Source organism: Aotus nancymaae, unplaced genomic scaffold (assembly GCF_030222135.1).
Source record: "Aotus nancymaae isolate 86718 unplaced genomic scaffold, 86718_ANA_hifiasm-v0.15.2.pri h1tg000077l, whole genome shotgun sequence".
Lineage (NCBI taxonomy): Eukaryota > Metazoa > Chordata > Mammalia > Primates > Aotidae > Aotus > Aotus nancymaae.
The window spans coordinates 4,762,321-4,782,257 of NW_026988492.1; the positions used below are offsets into that span (position 1 = coordinate 4,762,321).

The following is a 19,937-nucleotide window of genomic DNA, read 5'->3' on the forward strand; positions in this document are numbered from 1 at the left end:
GGCAAATAAGTGAAAACATTAGATCTATCCTGTGCCCATTTAATTACTCAGCTGAGTTGTTGAAGACACTGTGAAGAATATAATAAAGCATATCATATAATTACTTTCCTCTAGGAGACTAGACTCTTGGGTCAAAAATCCCTTTGAGAATCTGATAACAATAAGGAATTTTGCCCCTAAAAAAAGGCACATTGGCACATACACAAAATTTTACATATAATTTTTTGACATTCCCAATTTCCCTAAAATCCCAAGGGAGTCTTAGAATTAGAACCTCTTGTCTGAATGTTGAGATAAAACTACAGTTAACCCTTGAATAACACAGGGGTTAGGGGCACTGAGCCCTGCTGCAATAAAAAATCCACGTATAACTTTCAACTCTTCAAAAACTTACTTCCTAATAGCCTACTGTTGACCAGAAGGCTTACTGATAACATATACAGTCAATTAACACATATTTTGCAGGTTATACATAGTCTTGCAATAATAGAATCCAGAGAAAATAAATTGTTATTAAGAAAATCATAAAGAGGAGATAATACATTTACTATTCATGAAGTGGAAGTGGATCATCATAAAGGTCTATATCCTCTTAGTCTTCACATTGAGCAGGCTGAGAAGGAGGAGGAAGAGGAAGCGTTGATCTTTCTGTTTCAGGGGTGCCAGAGATCTAAGAAAATCTGCATGTAATAGGATCCATGCAGTTCAAACCCTTGTTGTTAAGGGTCAACTGTAAAGACAGTAGAAATTGCCTAACAGTGAAGTTATGAGAGAAAGTATAATCAGGTGTCAAAAGTAGAAATTGCCTAACAGTGAAGTTATGAGAGAAAGTATAATCAGGTGTCAAATGGGTGATATGGAAAATGGTTATGAGTCCACAAAAGCAATGCGTCACTCAACTTGGGAGTAATTATGGAAAAACTGTAGAATCTTGAAGACTTGAGATGATTCCATGGAAAAGAGGAGAGATGGCATTTCAGGTAGGAAGACGGAGACTAGTTGGAAATTAGCTTGGAATGTTTCAGAGCCAGTGAATAGACCAATCTCACCATCTGTGAAATGTGGGCAAAAATGACTTCCAAGGTATATTTGTAAAAAATAATTAAAGCTCTTGGTGAAATGTGCCCCTCAAAACATTATTAATATAGCAGATGGGTCTGTTTCAGGATGAGCAACACATAAAATTATTATTATAATTAAGTTAGTAGGAATTTCTAAATTTGTGCTAACAGTTACAAGGTCTCTATCTTTAAAAGAAAATACTGAAGCAGGAAAAATAACTTTCTCATATTCTTAGTGAGGAGGTTCTCATACAATTACATAACAGCTACTTGAATCGTACATTTTTTCCTGTGATCTTTATGTATTTTACATGTTCTTGGCACTTTAAAAAAATGACTCACGAAGATGAAACAAAGGCTCTTCTTTATAAGTGGGATAAATAATGCTTCCCTTATTTCAGGAGTGAGTGTGAGATCCCAAACCCTGTTTTCCCCAACTTTCTTTGCTCTCTACAAAATATGAGCTTCCATGTGGAAGAGAGTAAGTAAAAATGTCAATACATTGCAGCTACTTGGATAGCATTTAGAGAAAGAGTCAGATGTTTTAAGAACACTTAATATTAAATGGAAAACAGATGAATGATGATAAATAATTTTATCTATAGGCCTGACTTGCCAGGCTGGAATCTAAATCTGAGACATTGCAGGGAAAATCCTGTGCACGACTCATCGGAGGGCTGAATTACACCAAAATGAGATCCAGATTAGGAATGCGGAGACTCTGTAGAAATCCCCTAAAGCAGGTTTTTCCGAGCTAAATTCCCCTTGGTGATGTAGCCATGCAGAATAATTATGAGTATCCCAGAATCGTAGAATGGTAGGACTGGGTGGAACCTAACTGTTCTCAAGTCTGACTCCCTAAGGATGCTGGGATTTCCTCTCCAGCACACCTGCCTCTTCCCTGAATAAGTGTATCTGGAGACGGGCAAAGTCAAAGGTATGCTGGTAAATGCTTAACAGGTAATCTCCAAAGAAAAAAAAGCACCCTGACCATAGTATTTGCCAATATCCATGGTGTAAATACTCCCACTGTGGCCAATTCAAGCCACCAACATGATACCAACATTATACAATGGCAGTAAATAACCTCAGAGGCATATGTAAGAAGACAACATAGTAAAATGATTTGGAAGCAGTAGATTTTAAATGTTTTCACCTTTGTGAAAAATATTATTTGATTATAATGTAATAGGATTTAACTTATAAGAATGACTGTATAACATATAACGCATAATAAATTGGCTCTCATGAGCCAGTACATGCTAGCTCTGGCACACACTGATTATAGCCCTGGAAAATGACCCTGGACCACCTTCCCCGTGAAGGAAAACACCTTAGCGGGTCTTGATCAATGGCAACTCCCCAACATCATCACCCAAGCGTTCAGCACATTTTTTTTTTTTTTTTGAGACAGGGTCTCTCTGTGTCACCCAGGCTGAAGTGCAGTGGCACAATCACAGCTCACTGCAGCCTCAATCTCCTGGGCTTAAGGGATCCTCTCTCCTCAGCCACACCCAGCTAATTTATTATTATTATTTTTTTAAGAAATGAGTTCTCTCATCCAGGCTCATGTTGAATTCCTGGCCTCAAGTGATCCTCCTGCCTTGGCCTCCCCAAACGCTGGGATTACAGGCAGAAACCACTGGCTGGTGCTAAGCACTTTTAAGCCAGACCCGTCTTCTTTGCTTCACTCTCATTTCTTTGTAGTTTCCGCCAAATAAACTCTGAATGAATTAACGACGTAAATGTAAACATGAGAAAACTAAGAGAAATACAGACGGATATTTTTATAAAATTGGAGAGTGGACTTCTTAAGCATGACATAAAATTCAGAAACCAAGAAAATAAATGAATAGACGTGATTGAATAATGTAAAACTTGTGTAAGAGAATATTTCATTATAAACAAAGTTAAAAAAAAGTCACAGAATGGGAGGAAATGTAAGTACCATATCTAAGAGGCTAATAGCCAAACCCTATCTAAAAGGTCTTGAAAACCAAAAGGGAGAAGACAAAAAAATCCCATGGAAAAATAGGTCCAGGATAGAAACAGGCAATTCACGAATGAACCATAAATGACAATAAATATATGAATAGATACTTAAAGAAATACACAGTAAAATAATTTAATACTTATTTCACCTAACAGATTAGCAAATATGAAGATGTTTGAAAACCCCAGTGTTGAGAGGGGTTAGGAAGCAGGCATTCAGACACTGTTGGTAGAAGAATAAATCAGTGCAGCCTATTTTAAGAGAAAAAAACAGTGATGTCTAAAAGACAAAAACAAAATGCACATATACCTTGACCCAGCAATTCAGTTATGATTTTTAAAATGTTTTCAAATGACCCAAAATATATGCACAAAAATATTTGTCACAGCATGATGGTAACTGCATAATGTCAGAAACAATCGACCTGTAATCCCAGCGCTTTGGGAGGCCGAGGTGGGCGGGTCACCTGAAGTCGGGAGTTCAAGACCAGCCTGACCAACATGGAGAAATCCTGTCTCTACTAAAAGTACAAAATTAGCTGGGTGTGGTGGTGCACGCCTGTAATCCCAGCTAGTTGGGAGGCTGAAGCAGGAGAATTGCTCGAACCCGGGAGATGGAGGTTGCAGTGAGCCAAGATCGCACCACTGCACTCCAGCCAGGGCAACAAGAGCAAAACTCTGTCTCAAAAGAAAGAAACAATTGAATTTTCTCTAATAGGGGACTGATTAAAAACCATGTGATGTGGCCCTAAACTGCAAAGCCACCAAAAGCTCTGTATATGTAAGTATCAGTGCTCTCCAAGATGTATCATTAAGTGGGTAAAGGCGCCAAGCATCGCATTTAGAATTATTCCATTAATGTAAATGTAAAAGCATGTGTGTGTATATATATTTGTATCATCAAGTCTTTTTCTGGAAAGAAATGAAGAACACTATTAACTGTTGGGTTAGAAGATGGCGTGTACTTTTAGTTTTCTATCTTTTTATACTTAAAAAAGCACAGTATATGCATCAATTTTATTTAAAGAACAAACTTTACTTTTTTTCATAAATAAATAAGAAGGTCTTAGTTTTGGTTCCCCAGAAAAAGACCTAGAGACAAGGATTTGAGTGCAAGCATTTGTTTGGAGGGTCTTCGTAAGAAATATCAGCGGGGGATTAAGGAAGGGAGACTGGGCAGGGAGGTAGTGAATGAAGAGCGTGCTGCCAATCAAGTCACCACTGTGGGCAACTGGAAACTGTGATCCGGCATAGAACATGCACCTGAGTTAACCCACCTAGCCAAAGGACCTATTTAACCATTAATTCCTGTGGGTCATTGATTGAAAGCTGCTCGAGGCCTTAACTCCATTGCTCAGACACAGACAGAACAAGCTCTGTGGCCAGAGAAAGCCTCAGGCAAAGAGCTGGGACAGACACAGGAGCTGGGAGGGGACATGGGTCGGGCACAAGGCATGTCTGCTACAGACACCACAACCCTAGTATCAGATGATAATAAATAAATAGAACGTGCATGTTTGCTGACCTAGCAATTTCACATTTAGGAATCTCCCTCCTGATGTCCTCATATAACTGGGCCCCAATCAGCAATATAGAAAGGCAGATTGATTGCAAAATTGTTTATAACACAGTAGAGCCAAAACAAAACCAAAAATCCAATGTGAATGTCAGTCAGTAGGAAGGGATTAAATATACCATGGTGTATCCTACATACACAGTCAAGAAAAATAATGAGGTTCATCTTAGTAACTTTCGTGAAAACAGATCTCTGAGACACGTCGCCTGGTGGAACAATATATATCATGAGATTTCATTTTTATAAAACAGAAGAAACAAGAAAGAAGCAAATAAAAACATACACAAACTCCACATCAACTATATGTGCATACACGGCAAAAGGTCTGAAAAAATAAGTTGCCAGAGAGTGTACAATGCAAAGTGTACATTATTGATGTTTTAATGTATTATCGCGTATGTTCATTTACTCTAAGAACCCGCGTTACATGAAAAGTGGAGCGAGAAATAGTATCTATTTCTAGGTTATTATGGAGACTGAGATAATGCGAGTAAAATAGATACCTCATAGAGTAAGTCTTCAATAAATATTGAATAGTTGCCGTTAAAAAGGATGGCTTTGCATGCCGCAGAGAAGCCATGAGTATAAAGTGCATCACAGTTTCTGTCTCCTCACACCTCACTGCATTCACTCGTTTGCTTTTTTTGTTTGCTTATTCGTAGAGTCAAGGTCTCGTTTTGTCACCCAGGCTGGAGTACAGTGACGTGATCATGGTTCACTGCAGCCTCAGTCTCCTGGGCTCAAGAGATCTTCCCGCCTCAGCCTCCAGAGTACTTGAGACTACAGGTGTTAGACATCATGTTTGGATAATTTAAAGATTATCTGTAGACACAGGGGTCTTGCTGTGTTGCCCAGGCAGGTTTCGAACTCCTGGCCTCAAGCGATCCTCCTGCCTCAGCTTCAGTGCTGGGATTACTCGCCCATTTATTTAACAACTAACACTGAGGGCCTCCTACCAGCCAGCCATGGAAGGAGAATCAAGAAACAAGATCAAATCCCTCCCTGCTGGAGCTCACAGTCTGCTGGGGTGGACAACAATGAAATAAATGTACAACGCATCAAGTGACAATCAATGCTGCCAGGTAAGGAAGTGAAGTGTTGGAGGTAGGGTGCTGTCGTTTATAGGAGATTCTCTGACAGACTGCTCTTTGAGCAGAGATCTGATGAAGTCATTGGGAAAAGTGCATGGGCCTGGGCAGGTTATGGGAAGGAAGGAGAGTTCGCTGAGTGAGAAGTAAAATGGTCGGAGGGGGAGGCTAATCCTGGCCTGATATTTTAACATCACTGCTGCTGCGGCATAGGAAATGGATTGGCAGCGGGGAAGCGGGGAAAGGAGGATCATATGTGTGACGTTTGCCTTCGAAGTGGTAAGACAGTGAAGACCAAGGGTGGGACCATGGCAGTGAGTGTGGGACTGGAAGGAATGGAATGATGGGAAAATAGTTAAAAGGTGAAAACCAGCACCTGATCATTAATTAGATGTGAGAAGAAGAAGAAAGAATTGTGAATGAGACTGAGGTGAAATTGCTGCAGGGTGCAGCTGTGAGGAGGTCTTGAGAAAGGGCTGCCCAGGATGGAGCCTCCAGCCTCCTACCCAGCCACTTCCCTCCTGCCCATCACATGCTTGAGTGCTCCGGTTGCACCAAACACTGTGTTCCCCAGAATGTCCTTGCTCTGGGTGGCTGCTGCTCTGGTTTGAATGTTTGTGCCCTCTGAAACTCATGTGGGACCTTGGTCCCTGAGGAAGAGAGACCTGAGCTAGCATGCCGTGATGCCCCGTGCCACCTCAGGACTCTGCAGAGGCCCTAGCTTCAAGAAGGTGCTCACCAGTGGTGGCCCTCGACCTTGGACTTCTCAGCCTCCATAACTATAAGAAATACATTTCTGCCCGGGTATGGTGGCTCACACTTATAATCCTAGCACTTTGGGAGGCCATGGCAGGAGAGGCTTGGAGTTCAAGGCTAGCCTGGGTAATAGAGGGAGACCCCATCTCTACCAAAAAATTAAAAATTTGCTTAGCATGGTGGCACACACCTGTAGTTCTAGCTACTTGGGAGGTTGAGGCAGGAGGATTGGTTGAGCCTAGAAATTTGAGGTTGCAGTGAGCCATGATTGCACCACTGTACTCCAGACTGGGTGATGGGGTGAGACCCTGTCCCCAAAAAAGAGAGAAAAGAAAAGAGGAGAAGGGGAGGGGAGGGGAGGGAAGAGGACGGGAAGGAAAGGGAAGGAAGGGGAGGGGAGGGGAGGGAAGGGAGGGGAAGGAAGGAATTTCTTTTCTTTATAAATTACCAAGCTTCAGGTATTCTGTTTTAAGTAACAGAAAGCAGACTAAGACAGCTGTCTAGAAAACTCCTATTTATCCTTCAAAACCCAGACCCAGCTCAGGCATCACCACCTCCAGGCAGTCTGATGCTGCAGCTGGAAATGAATCATTTACTCTTCTGCATCACTCCCAGCCTCTTCCACAACCTAGCACACAGCTTCCCAAGCAACATCTAGTAACACAGCAGTGGGTCAGAATTATAGCCCAGCTGGGAAGGGGGAATAGGAAGGTCTGGAAAGAACCTGTGAAGACCCCAGCATGTTGCACATAGGTTGTGCTTGCACCCCTAGGCCTTGAGTTGCCCACATTAGGCCTGGAGCAGCTGGAGCTCCTGACCAGTTAGCTCTCTTCATGGACAGCACATCCATTTACCCAAGAGTACCGCACAAACATCATCATTTTCTGTATGCGCTATGCCCCGAAACAAAAAGGGAGGGGGGTGCTCTATGCTGTACTAGGTGTTAAATTGGAATTATTTTAGTCTCAGTTTCAAGTGAGGCCCCAAAGCAATAGATAGAACATTCCAAAGTGAGATGCAAGATTTGCAAAAAGTGCTTATGGAAACCAGTTTTGTACTCTCAGCCAGCCACCCACCTCCAGACTATAAAAGATGAGAGAGAGGCCAAGAAAAGAATTGAAATTTACAGTAGGGAATTTTTGGAGGAAAGCTCTGCTGTGGGCCTCACCTGGAAGAAAATGAGGTCACCTTCCCTACCTAAGCCAAGGTGTAGGGGTGCCTCCTGACGCTCGTGTCTGGCTGAGAAGTGGGGAGCCTGGCTGGTTGGTCGCTCTGTGGTGTGGGGGTCAGCTTGCACTCTGAGTTGGGGACAAAGGACTTGTCGTGTTTCCCATGAATGGTGAGGACCTTTCAGGGGAAGGAGGGAGGCAGCCACAATAGGAAGTGACTTCAGATTCCCTGGGGCTGAGGAAGAGCCATAAGCGAGCAGCCAGAAGAGATGCGTTCAGGGCCCCAGAGGGCTCCAGTGGAGACGGCCCCAGGATTGTGGCCGAGCTGGGAACAGAGAGTTGGAGGGTCTCAGAAGAACCCATAAAGGTCCCACACAAGGGAAGGGCTGCTGCAACCCTGGTCTCCCTACCTTTGCTCATCCTCCTCCTCTCTTCCCCGATCTGATGCTGGGGATCTCAGAAACCAGGTGGGGTGGGTACCTGGCTGTGGCAGCCATTAGTCCTTAGGAGGCTGAGGCAGAAGAATCACTTGAGCCCGGGACTTTGAGGACGCAGTGAGCCATGATTGTACCACTCACTCCAGCCTCAGGAGAAGTTTTACCCGTAAATGAAGCATGACGCCTTTGATTATTACACTTGATTCAATGTATTAATTACTGAAAAGAGCTGGTGTTTTGAGATTTAAGCAACTGGGACACTTTGAATATCTAAAGGTAACCAGGAAAGCTATGGGCCCCTGAGATTTCCCCCAGGACTGCGAAAGGGTGGGCCTTAGCAAATGCTCTAAAAGGAGATGGAGGTAAGAATAAACTTGCCTTCCCATTGCGCCCCGTGGGTCATGGTGAGTTCCTCATAACAGATGTTTTTCTGGCTCCATTCTTTCCCTCTTCTGGGAACTCCTTGAGAGCAGGAACTTACACCTAGCGTAAGTGTAGTTTGGCCCACAACAGGTATGGGTTTTTGTAGACTGAGCCAAAGTCCATCGTGATATGCTTCATTTCTGTTCATTTCTTCCCAGTCTTCTAAAATTGAGCTCCTCATCTTAGTGCCTTGAATGAGTTCCAAGTGTGAGGAGAGAGTGACTACCCTGAGCCCCCAACTAAGCTCCCCCAACTAAGGCTATCCAGGCAAGTGCCCAAGGGCTGACAACCAGAACCTCTTGCCTTCAGCTGCAAGCAAACCTTTATCCTAGAGTGCCTTAGATAAATGATTGTTTCTCCATGGAATCAACCCAAATGCCAAGTTTATCAGGATAGACTGGACAAAGAAAATGTGGTACATATGCACCATGGAGTACTATGCAGCCATAAAAAGGAATCAGATCACGTCCTTTGCAGAGACATGGATGGAGGAAGAAGCCTCACGTTATCTTCCTGTTACATGTTATCCTCATGCCACATGTCCTCAGCAAACTAACACAGGAACAGGAAACCAAACATGGCATGTCCTCGCTTGTAAGGAGGAGCTGAACGGTGAGAACACATTGGTACATGGCGGGGGAACAACATACTGGGGCCCGTGAGTGGGGGCGAGAGGAGGGAGAGCATCAGGAAGAACATCTAACGGGTGCTGGGCTTAATGCCTAGGTGACGGGCTGATCTGTGCAGCAAACCACCATACACACATTTACCTATGGAACACACCTGCACATCCTGCACAGGTACCCCAGAACTTAAAATAAATGTCAAAGAAAAATGATTATTCCTCTGAATGCTGTGGGTCAGAAAAAGCCTGGAAGCATTGCTCTAAAATAGCTCCCGGGACCTTCACATTTTGCTTTCTGACTTTCTGCTCTATGCACAATAATTTTTTTTCTGTTCTTCTTAAACAGAAATATGTTTTTTTAAATTGTACTTTAAGTTCCGGGGTACATGCGCAGAACATGCAGGTCTGTTACATAGATATACACGTGCCGTGGTGGTTGGCTGCATTCATCACCCCGTCATCTACATTAAGTATTTCTCCTAATGCTCCTAATTTCTTTTCATGCCTCCCCTAAAGTTCATCACTCTATGCCACTACCAGCTACGCTGTCACTACATGAAACAATACTTCATCTTCATCTACACAGGCTGAACATTGCATCCCATCTTCTTCATCTTTGTACATGGCCACCTTGAGTTTCACATGGTTTCTGAAATGCAGGCGTCCCTACAGTCGATGTACAGAAGAACCCAGTGAGACTGAGAATGCTTATGGGCATTCTAGGAACTGTGGCATATGTCAAGAAACGTGGAATAGTTGCCCCCTTGCAACTGCCGCCAGGTGCCTGCTGCTTCCACCTACTTTTACACTCCAGGCTGTGGGTGCTGCTTGGGGTCCCCAGTGGGCCCGGCCCTAATGGGAGGCATGTGACATCCATGGGGCCTTTCCCCAGCCTCTGTCTTATTCTTGGCTCCTACAATAAGTAGGATCAGTAATACATCAGGCAGTGTGTGCAATATCTGCCTGATGCCAACCGCTTGGCTCTGATTCTCCTAGGCCGTGGTTTGGGGGCTCAACTTCTCAGAGTCACCGAAGCTGTAATCTGCTAACCCAATTTCAGTTCCTGGATATTTCTGGCTATTCGTCTTCAGGGGATACCCAACCCCTGGTATCATCTTACTAGTCCTGGAATCTTGAGTTGAGAGCAAAGTAATTGAGTTTTTGTTAGAAAAGATGGGGACAAAGTTAGAGGGTGAGAAAAAGCATCTGATGCCCAAGACTGTGAGCTGAACTGGAAAAAAGTGTGTCTGAGGAACTCCATCAGAAAACTCTGCGCAGTCTCGGTTTGGGTTGTGTATCTCCAGCAATAACCTGCTGGTGATGACTAGGTGCGCCATCGTTCGGAGACTCAATAAAGACTAACAATGAAAAAAACATCTAACAAGGCATGATTCACACTCAAAGAATCCTTAAAACAAGCAAAGAACTTTGTTGTTTAGTCTGGCAAACATTTCACTTTGAAATTACTAAAACAATCATAAATGAAAACCGTGCTCCCTAAATCCTCCAGCTATGTATGTGAAATGCTCTTAACTTCATAGGTGGTTGGTAAGGGACCAATTACTTTCAACATGTGAATGAAATTACATCATCTTTGCCAAACAATGTGCAGGAAAATGAGAGACCACCTTCCTTATAGCATATTTAATATGTTCTCTCTCTCTCTCTCTCTCTCCCCTCTCTCCTCTCTCTTTCTCTCTCTCTCTCTCTCTCTCTGCCCCCCTCTCCCTTTCTCTCTCTCTCTGCAAATTGGCTCATGAGTATTCCTTCAGTTTCTCATTATAACAAAACAAAAGAAAAATCCAACCACATGCATTGCCAGCGACTTCTCCCTTGTGGCATAATTCTACAGGAGCAGGGAGAAGACAGTTCCAATGGGAGGCAGGACCACCGAGAGTGCAGCAGGCCTGGGCCAGGGGTCTATGAGCTGCTCCAGAAGCTTCCGACTGCTGCTTCTGGAGCCCAAGTTCTGGGATCTGAGCAAGGGGACGCTGGTTCTGCTGGTGGCCCTCTCCTCTTGCAGAGAGGACAGGTGCTTAGCGGAGAAGCTGAGGCCTGGAGCATTCTGTTTTCCTCTCCCTGGGCCCAGGGCAGGCACTTTGGGTGTCCTCTTCCATGGGTGGTCCCTGCTGGGGATTTCCAAGCCCTCAACAGAATTACATTCTTCTTCCTCCTCAACCCTTGCACTACCTCTGTTTTCCCACAAGAGCAAAATACAATGGCAGCCTATGCTGCATGGCACAATCTAGAGTCATGACCTCAGGGCCACTAAGAAGGTTCTCATGCCCCTCAAATACTTTCTTGGAGGGCAAAGGCTTTCATTCCTCCCTTAGGGATACGGCTATAGATCCCTCCAGCCCTTGGGAAGCTGGGTGGAACCCCATCCAGTTCCAGTCCCCTCCACCCTTGAGCCGTGGTCCCAGTGACCATGCAAACATTACTACCTTCTTCAATAGCTCTACCAGGACAGGGGCTGGAGGTGATGGCCGCAGATCCTCTCCCCAGTGAGTAGATGCAGATGGAGGGAGCACCCATGTTCTGCAGCAGGCATCCTCCACCCACCCCCTCGGCCTTTGAGCCAGAGCACATCACTCATCCAGTGAGAGGAGTGGCCAGCCCAGGGCAGGAGAGAGGGCTCCATGACCTTGGGGCTGGCCAGGGCTTGTGCTGCGGATCGAGAGAGCATTGCAAGTGAAGATTTCCCTGTAACTCCAACTACTCTGGAATCTGTCCTGACCACTTTTTGTTTTCCCAGTTTTACCCAAGGGTCAGCTCTGCTTCCGCAAACATCCTGCCCTTCCCCTTCTCTGGCCTGTGCTCAGAATTCAGAAGCAGGTGTAGGGGCATGCGGCTGTGCCCTTTGGCTCGTGGTCACGGGAGAAATGGCCTCAGCAGAAAGACTCCAGAAATGACAACCATGCTCAGTCTTGGGAGGTTTTATAAAACAACAGCCCTCATCTCCCCTTCCCCTCACACAAAAAAAGGAAGAATATTTTTAAATTAAAATGTGTCCTTTTTTAAGCAAGAGATATACGATTTTCCCAGTGGCAGTTTTCAAACATTTCAAAAATGTTAAATGGCAAGTCAAATCTCCCTTTATTCTACATACTTTCTCTCACCCTGGAAATTCATGTATATTTATGCACACATTATCCTTGGAGGTGTATTTTCTAGGATGCAAATAACAAAGGAAAGTGATGGCATTTGGAATTCAGGTGCTTAAAGAGGTGGACATGTGCTTTTCATCCCAGCATATAACTGAGCACATTGTCACTTGCCTTACACGCGTGTATCCAGTTCTGTTCATCTGCCACCCTCTTTGCCTGTATTTGCTGATCTGATCAACTAGATGTTTGGGCCAATTTCCTGCTCTCATACCACCACCATGCTTGGAGTGTTTCCAAGACCAGCAAGTCAAACTTGGGGCCAGAGCATGGCCTATTTCCAGCAAAATACGGACATACACGTTTCAGGACCCTTTTACTGTTCTTTGCTATAATCAAATGAGCAATGGGCAGGTTTAGGGACCACAAAAGCAAAAACAGCATCACGTTTGGAATTTTCATGTATGCTTATTTCTTAAATTTGAAGAACCCTGTTGTGATGTCAGGACTTGTGTGCTAGTTTTTGATTCTTCTCCCTCAAAGCCCAAGAGGAAATCTGCCCTTTCCCTTGCTGTTCTGGCCTTGGACTGGTGATGTATGCTCTCACTCCCCTGCACCTGGGCCATATCCCTTGCACATGGTAGGGTTGTACCACAGAGGCAAAGCTTGTATTGAAAGGCAAATTCCGTCACAGAGGCTCTCTTAGCAACATGGCAACAATAACAAACCCAACGATAGCCTTTTGTCTTTAGCTCTATAAAGTGCTGTGGCCATTAGTCTCACCAGAAAATTCAAAGGGTATTTTGCAAGTGACGAGTGGTTTCTAGCTGAAGCCTTGAAATTGGAGGCCCTTGATTGCTTTCCCCCAATCTGCTAATATCTAAGTAGGCAGGCACCAGGGTTTCATTTGAGGAGCAGGATGTGCCAAAGGGGGGCGCCACACAGGGAAATAAATCACGGGGCTGGGGAGGCTGTAGCCCTGGCTCTGGTTGGTGAACTCCCCACATACCACTGGCCAAGTCACGTTAACTCTCTAGATCTTACTCTCCTCATCTTCAAAACCAGGAGTTACTTCTTAACAGTTCACAGTGCTGTGAAAAATCCAGATTCTTGGGTGTATACTCATCTTGCTGAATCAGCATCTCTAGGGCTGTGCACCAAGAATTTGACTTTTAACCAAAGGTACACGGACGACTTTGTTGAACAGCTCAAAAATCGTTTATGTAATTAGCTTCCCAGTTTGGCTTACTTGGCAATAGAGGATCAATGCAGGTTTAGGTTTGGTATGTTATGTATGTTGTAGAGAACATTTTCTTTTTCTCTGATAGATTTTATAAAGAACTAAACTAACCCATTTTCTTTGCCGTTTCTGATCGTCTGTTCTCTATAAAAGACTACATATCGCATGCCCCATCAGAAAAATCTTTTGAGTATGTGCTTCCAATATATTTACTTATAAATATTTCATATCTAACATCTATATGTATTTATATATGTCACTAGGCTTTAATAGCTACTATTTTATGTTAAATATTAAATATTAACATGTTATAAACATAAAACATAAAAAATAAACATTTTTAAAGAAAAAGGTTGACATTAGATTTAAAAATTTTGATTAGTGAAAATCTTGGTTTAGCAGTTTGTGGCATAGCAAGATCAAACACAATTTGTGATACTGATTTTGAGTTCTTGCTCTCTCTATATATTTTTTCTTTTTCTTTTTTTGAGACAGAGTCTCACTCTGTCACCCAGGCTGGAGTACAGTGGCAGGATGTTGGCTCACTGCAACCTCTGCCTCCTCCTGCCTCCATTTCCTGAATAGCTGGGACCACATGTGGATGCCACGGCGCCTGGCTAATTTTTGTATTTTTTGTAGAGACCGGGTCTCACCATTGTTGCACAGGCTGGTCTCAAATTCCTGGGCTCAAGTCGTCTGCCCAACTGGACCTCCCAAAGTGCTGGGATTACAGGCAGGAGGCACCCAGTCAAGTTCAGATTATTTTAATAGTTATAATAGATGAAAATATGCTTCATAAAAATACCGTATACAGATTCACATACAAGAAGTATCTTTTTAGAAAACTATCTTTACTAACTTATAATACTGATTTTTAAATTCTATCCACTAATTATGCCAAAGCATCTTATGAGCTGGTAAATTTCTTTTCTGGATGTCAAATGGCGGTTGTTGCAAACTAATTGGAAGACTTGACATTTTTGCTATTTCCAACAAACATTTTCAAAACATGATCAAATTCTTCACTTGGAAAAAAAACTGGGGCTGATTAGAAAATTATATTTCCAAGGTTTTTAATATGTGCAGATATGAGTTTTTATATTGTTTTTGGCAACAAAAACCACATGTATTTGAGAATATTTCCAAACATCCATTTCCAAAGAGCTCTTTCCATAGCATGAATTTCTTTCAACAGTTACTACTTTCTCCCTCATCGTCACACTGTTTTCTCCTCGCCTTTATCTCAAATGGACAGATTAAACATAGTTTTGGAAATATCTGCTGAATAACGTATTGACCTCGTAAAAAGTCAGCCAAATTGGAAGCTTTGTATTTATAAAAGAATAACGAGTATTTGTAAAAGAATGATGAGTATCTATCTCAAGTTTAACAATGCTTTTAAGTGCTTTGCCATGAGATAACTTATAACCCTCCAAGGGCACAAAAGATTTTCGCCGTTATTCCCCATCTTATTATGATTCTACTTCTATTTTTCAATCAAGTAACCACACTGATGACACCCTGTAACATTTTGTGGATTTCTGGTTCAACTTTTTGCAGCAGTGATGTCCGTATGGCTGATGATGCAGTGAACGGATGCTTCAGGAGGGGCCAGGCCTGCGCATTTCCCTTGATGTCTCTTTATAATTCTGTCAAAGCAGCTACTCCCTGAGTGGTTAGACTCATGTGGGTAAACCCGCACACCCCCTTTCCCCATTTTTTAAATTAAAGAAGTCATTTACTGTTGAGAATATATCTTTTTCTGGTACATCTGTTCTTTGGCAAGCCATATAAAAGCATTTCTTCTTGTATTTCATTATTCAAATAGAATCTAGCAGCTCAGTTATGGAATCATATTGGAAGCATCTCAACTTTTATTCATTCAGCAACAATCCGTTCAGCAATCACCCTGTGGTTTATCATTTTTACTAACATTCTGTGCTTTGTGTCTTCCAAAAGATTTTTCTAACTACAGAGGGTATTTTAATTTTTTACTATGGTTTTATGTAAATGATTTCGCTGGTTTATACTGCAGCAGTTTCTTCAACAGTATTTTTGCTATTAGATAAAAAATCTCAAAAGTGGTTGCTAAGTACGTATAAATATTTCATAAGAAGTTTTAAAATACTGGGCTGAGACTCACACGACTTTACACTTGAAACAAAATCAGAGGCTCATTTTAATATTGTGGGTTCTCCATTTCAAGTTAGATTCTAACATTGCAAAGCAACTCTATCATGGCTCAGTGTTGGTAACAATAATGCATGTTAAAAAGTTATATTTCAAATAGATTTTTAAAATAACTTTTTAATTCAAAAGAATTTTAGATTTACTAGAGGATTGTAAAGATAAAACAGAGAATTCCCCTACACCCTTCACCCAGCTTCCTCAAATACCAACATCTTACATAACCATAGTGTATTTATCAAAATTAAGAAATTAACATCAGTACAGTACTATTAACTAAGCTACAGGTTTAATTTGTATCTCTCCAGTTCTTCCATCAATATCTGTTTTCTGTTCTAGGATCCAATCCAAGATACCATGTTGTCAAACAGTCAATGCTACATAATAATTCTGTTTAGTTAAAATTAAATAGTCTGGGTGCAGTGGCTCATGCCTGTAATCCCAGCATTTTGGATGGCCAAGGCGGGTGAATCATAACACGAAGTCAGGAGATCAAGACCATCCTGGCCTACACAGTGAAACCCTGTCTCTACCAAAAATACAAAAAATTAGTCAGGCATCGGGGGCACATGCCTGTAGTTCCAGCTACCCAGGAGGCCGAGGCAGGAGAATTGCTTGAACCTGGGAGGCAGAGGCTATAGTGAGCCGAGATTGCACCACTGCATTCCAGCCTGAGTGACAGAGCAAGACTCTGTCAAAAAAAATAATAATTATAAATAACCTAAATAATTTTGGGCCAGGCCCAGTGGCTCACGCCTGTAATCCCAGCACTTTGGGAGGCTGAGGTGGGTGGATCACCTGAGGTCAGGAGTTCGAGACCAGCCTGGCCAACATGGTGAAAACCCATCTCTACTAAAAATAACAAAAATTAGCTGGGTGTGGCAGCATGCACCTGTAGTCCCAGCTACTCGGGAGGCTGAGCCATGAGGATTGCTTAAACCTGGGAGGTGGAGGTTGCAGTGAACTGAGATGACACCACTGCACTCCAGCCTGGGCAACAGAGCAAGACTCTGTCAAAAAAAAAAAAAAGAACTAAATAATTTTGGCAATGTAGTTCATCAAGAATGAGCGAATGGCAAAATGCCATGAGCTATCTTTGTCCCTTCCGTCTCTGTTGAGGTATTAGGGATCTTCACTGCGCCTCTCCTCTACTGTCCTTGAAATGAGACCGTCTGACTTATGGACCAGATAAGGAGGCCTCCATATGTTTATTAAATATGATACTAGAAAATCGTTGTTTCTTCCTTGTTTTTCTTTTTTTAAAGGCAAAAATATGTGTAGAGTGTCTCAAATTTCTTTCCCAAAGCAAATGTCTATACTACCAAGAAAGGGCCAGTGGATGTCTTTGGCCCCCGTTAAGTACACATAACCCATTTTGTAGAACATTTCTCCGTATTACATTCATGCTCCTTTGGTTGTCCAGAGAATTAGCCCTAAACTCCTACTAATGGTAATGAGGTCTAAGCTAGAAAAACTGGACAATTTCAGTGTTTTGTTCTCTACTGGCTAAGTCCATGTTTTTCTGAATTATTGATAGATAAGAAACAATTATTGAGTAACCTATTAAGGCAGTTAGTGAACACAAATTTATACAGGAAGCAATGCCTTAAGCCATCCCTTAACAAACTTAAAACTTCATGTGCTTTTGGCAGGGTAGTGCAGAAAAACTTGGAGGGAAGGGCAGATAGCCCCATGGCACCCCTTAAATCGCATCACAGAGGCTACCTGCTCCCCATAGTTGGGCTATGTGTTTTCACCATTGAGACTGAAAATTAAATATTTGATAGCACTGGGAGTGGTGGCTCATGCCTGTAATCCCAGCACTTTGGGAAGTCGAGGCAGGCGGATCACTTGAGGTCAAGAGTATGAGACCAGCCTGGCCAACATGGTGAAACCCTGTCTTTACTAACAATACAAAAATTGTTCGGGTGTGGTGGCAGGCACCTGTAAGCCCAGCTACTCAGGAGGCTGAGGCAAGAGAATCACTTGAATGCGGGAGGCAGAGGTTGCAGTGAGCCAAGATAGTGCCACTGCACTCCAGCCTCTCGACAGAGTGAGACTCCATCTCAAAAAAAAAAAAAAAAAAAGGTTGATAGCTATGCCATTCATCTATTGAAAGAATGAATGACGTAGTGGATTCTGTACTGTACATGGCCTCCCTTTAGGAAGGAAGAGTTTATCTCCCAGTTGCTGGGAGTGTTGCTGGAACAGGCCCTATTTGGCCATTGCCTTAACTGAAGAAAATCTCTCAGGATTTGCCCCCTTCCAGGGTCAGCCTGCAGCCAGTGACTGATCAATTGGAGGTAGGAGGGCTTGGCCCCTCGTCCCATCTTGGGACAATTTGGAGAGGCTATCCCAGCTTCAGAGCTCTCTAAGGGGTTGACCGAGGCCTGGCTTGGAATCCATAGCAGATCAACTTCTCCACTGCCCGATCCTGCTTCCTTTTCTTCCCCTCTACGGGTTTTGATTTCAAGAGCTAATAAATATCTGACACACTAGTCTCTACTCAGAATCTGCTTCCTAGAAGCGCATCCTCCCACATATGCAAGCCAAAAGGTCAAAATTCAAACAGTAAAAAGAGTGTGCAAAGGAAAACAGGCATACCAGCACCCATGGATGCTTCCCGACAGGGCTCTGTGTGTGTGTGTGTGTGTGTGTGTGTGTGTGTGTGTGTGTACATGTATATCAAAATGTTTGTACTTTTTATACCTATTTGGCCATTTTCTTATAAAGTTTGTAGCACCTTATAGATGCTTTCTTCTACCTTATTTTTCATTTTAACCTATTTTTACATATTGATACATAAAGTTTTAAAATTACTGTCTAATGTTCCATTTTGCATGGATGTACCATAATAATAGCTACCATCTGCATGATACCTATCGGCTGGACACTCTGGCCAGCACTTTCTGTTTATTTGACACATGTCTATTGTGTATCTATTATGTACCAGGCACTGTTCTGAACACTAGCGACACTGGAAACTGTATCTCATACTTCACTTCAACTTGAAGAGTCTGCCATTATTCTTATCCCTGTTTTACAGATGAGAAAACTGAGGTTCAAGCAACTTGCCTAAGGTGTGACTCGTAAGTGGTGGGACCAGGATCCATGCTGAGGCAGCTGGTTTCCAGCATCTCTGCTCTTAACTCCTCCACCAGCCTGTCCTCATCCTGCAACGTATTTCATCAGTTTCCCCAATGGACAGTCAAGCTGCATGCAGTTGGTGGCTATTATAAACGAGGCTGTCCTGAGCAGCCTTTTCCATTTATCTTTGAGTACCATCTCCCTACTGCTAAACAGGACTGAGAAAAGGAAACAGGCAAGCTTATTATTCAACAGGATACCTGTTAGCAGTCCCAGGTCATTACCCAGACCATTTTAAAAGGTGCCTTTCTTCAAAATTAGGGTTTTAAGGAATCAAAAGATACAACATTCCATTCTTCACATGAAAATCTTAGGTTAAGCTTTTAAAACACTTCCATGCAGTCCCCGTGTGTTAGGTGCATATTTGCAGATAGGGTAATACCTGAATTACCATCGTCAGTGTCTCTGGTGGGAAGTGGAATGTTTTTATTGAAATTGTTCTTGTTTGTGTTTCAGGAAAAAAAAAATGAAAGCAGACCTACAATCTGGGTCTGGTTTTCATCATATTGCAATCTTTATGAGACAATGTAAGGCTGAGAAATTTTTTATCTGCTATTTCTTTAAAAAATGCATGTTCAAAAATGATACAAACCAATCAGACTAAGAAGAAGAACAATGGAAAAAAGAAATCCCTTACATAAAAGAGAAGCAGGGAATTCCAGCAAAGTTTCACAGGGAGGAGGGAAAATCCATCTGTATCACTATTTATTAGGTTGTTATTTCTTGGTATAGTGTATGAAAACTCTGTTTAGAGGAAATTGGACAGTTCACACGCTCTGAAGTGAGAACATAACATTTCACTGAACATTCCAAAGCCACCATGTGTCCCATGATCCATTGGCCCTTTAAATATATGTTTTACCTTCTTTAGAGAATCTTCCTGTTCTGGTCATAGATCCATCTTACATTAAATGATTGAATATCTATGTAATTTGCAGTGTCTCTGTGGATATTCTTGAAATTCTCATATTTTCATTTAATGGTACACTCCACTAATTGAGGGCAAGAAGTAATTTGGCATGACTTCAGGGTTAGTTGTTGAAATTTAAAGGCATTTTTCTATAATGCTCTGAATACTGGGAATAGTAAAACCTCCATCTTCCAAGAAGCTGGAAAACTATTAATGGCTTTC

The 19,937-nt window shown here is 42.5% G+C and overlaps 1 long non-coding RNA gene across 2 annotated transcripts in view; it reads left to right on the forward strand.

Moving 5' to 3' along the window:
- LOC105712542 (uncharacterized) overlaps positions 1-19,736 on the forward strand; it is a 123,159-nt gene extending 103,423 nt beyond the window's left edge. The window contains exons 4-5 of one of the 2 annotated variants that reach the window (XR_001106343.2): positions 5,292-5,711; positions 18,705-19,736. This is a non-coding gene — a long non-coding RNA (uncharacterized LOC105712542). The remainder of the gene's footprint in view (positions 1-5,291; positions 5,712-18,704) is intronic. The other variant, XR_010339524.1, reaches the window with a different exon arrangement.
- The last annotated feature ends 201 nt before the right edge of the window (positions 19,737-19,937 follow it).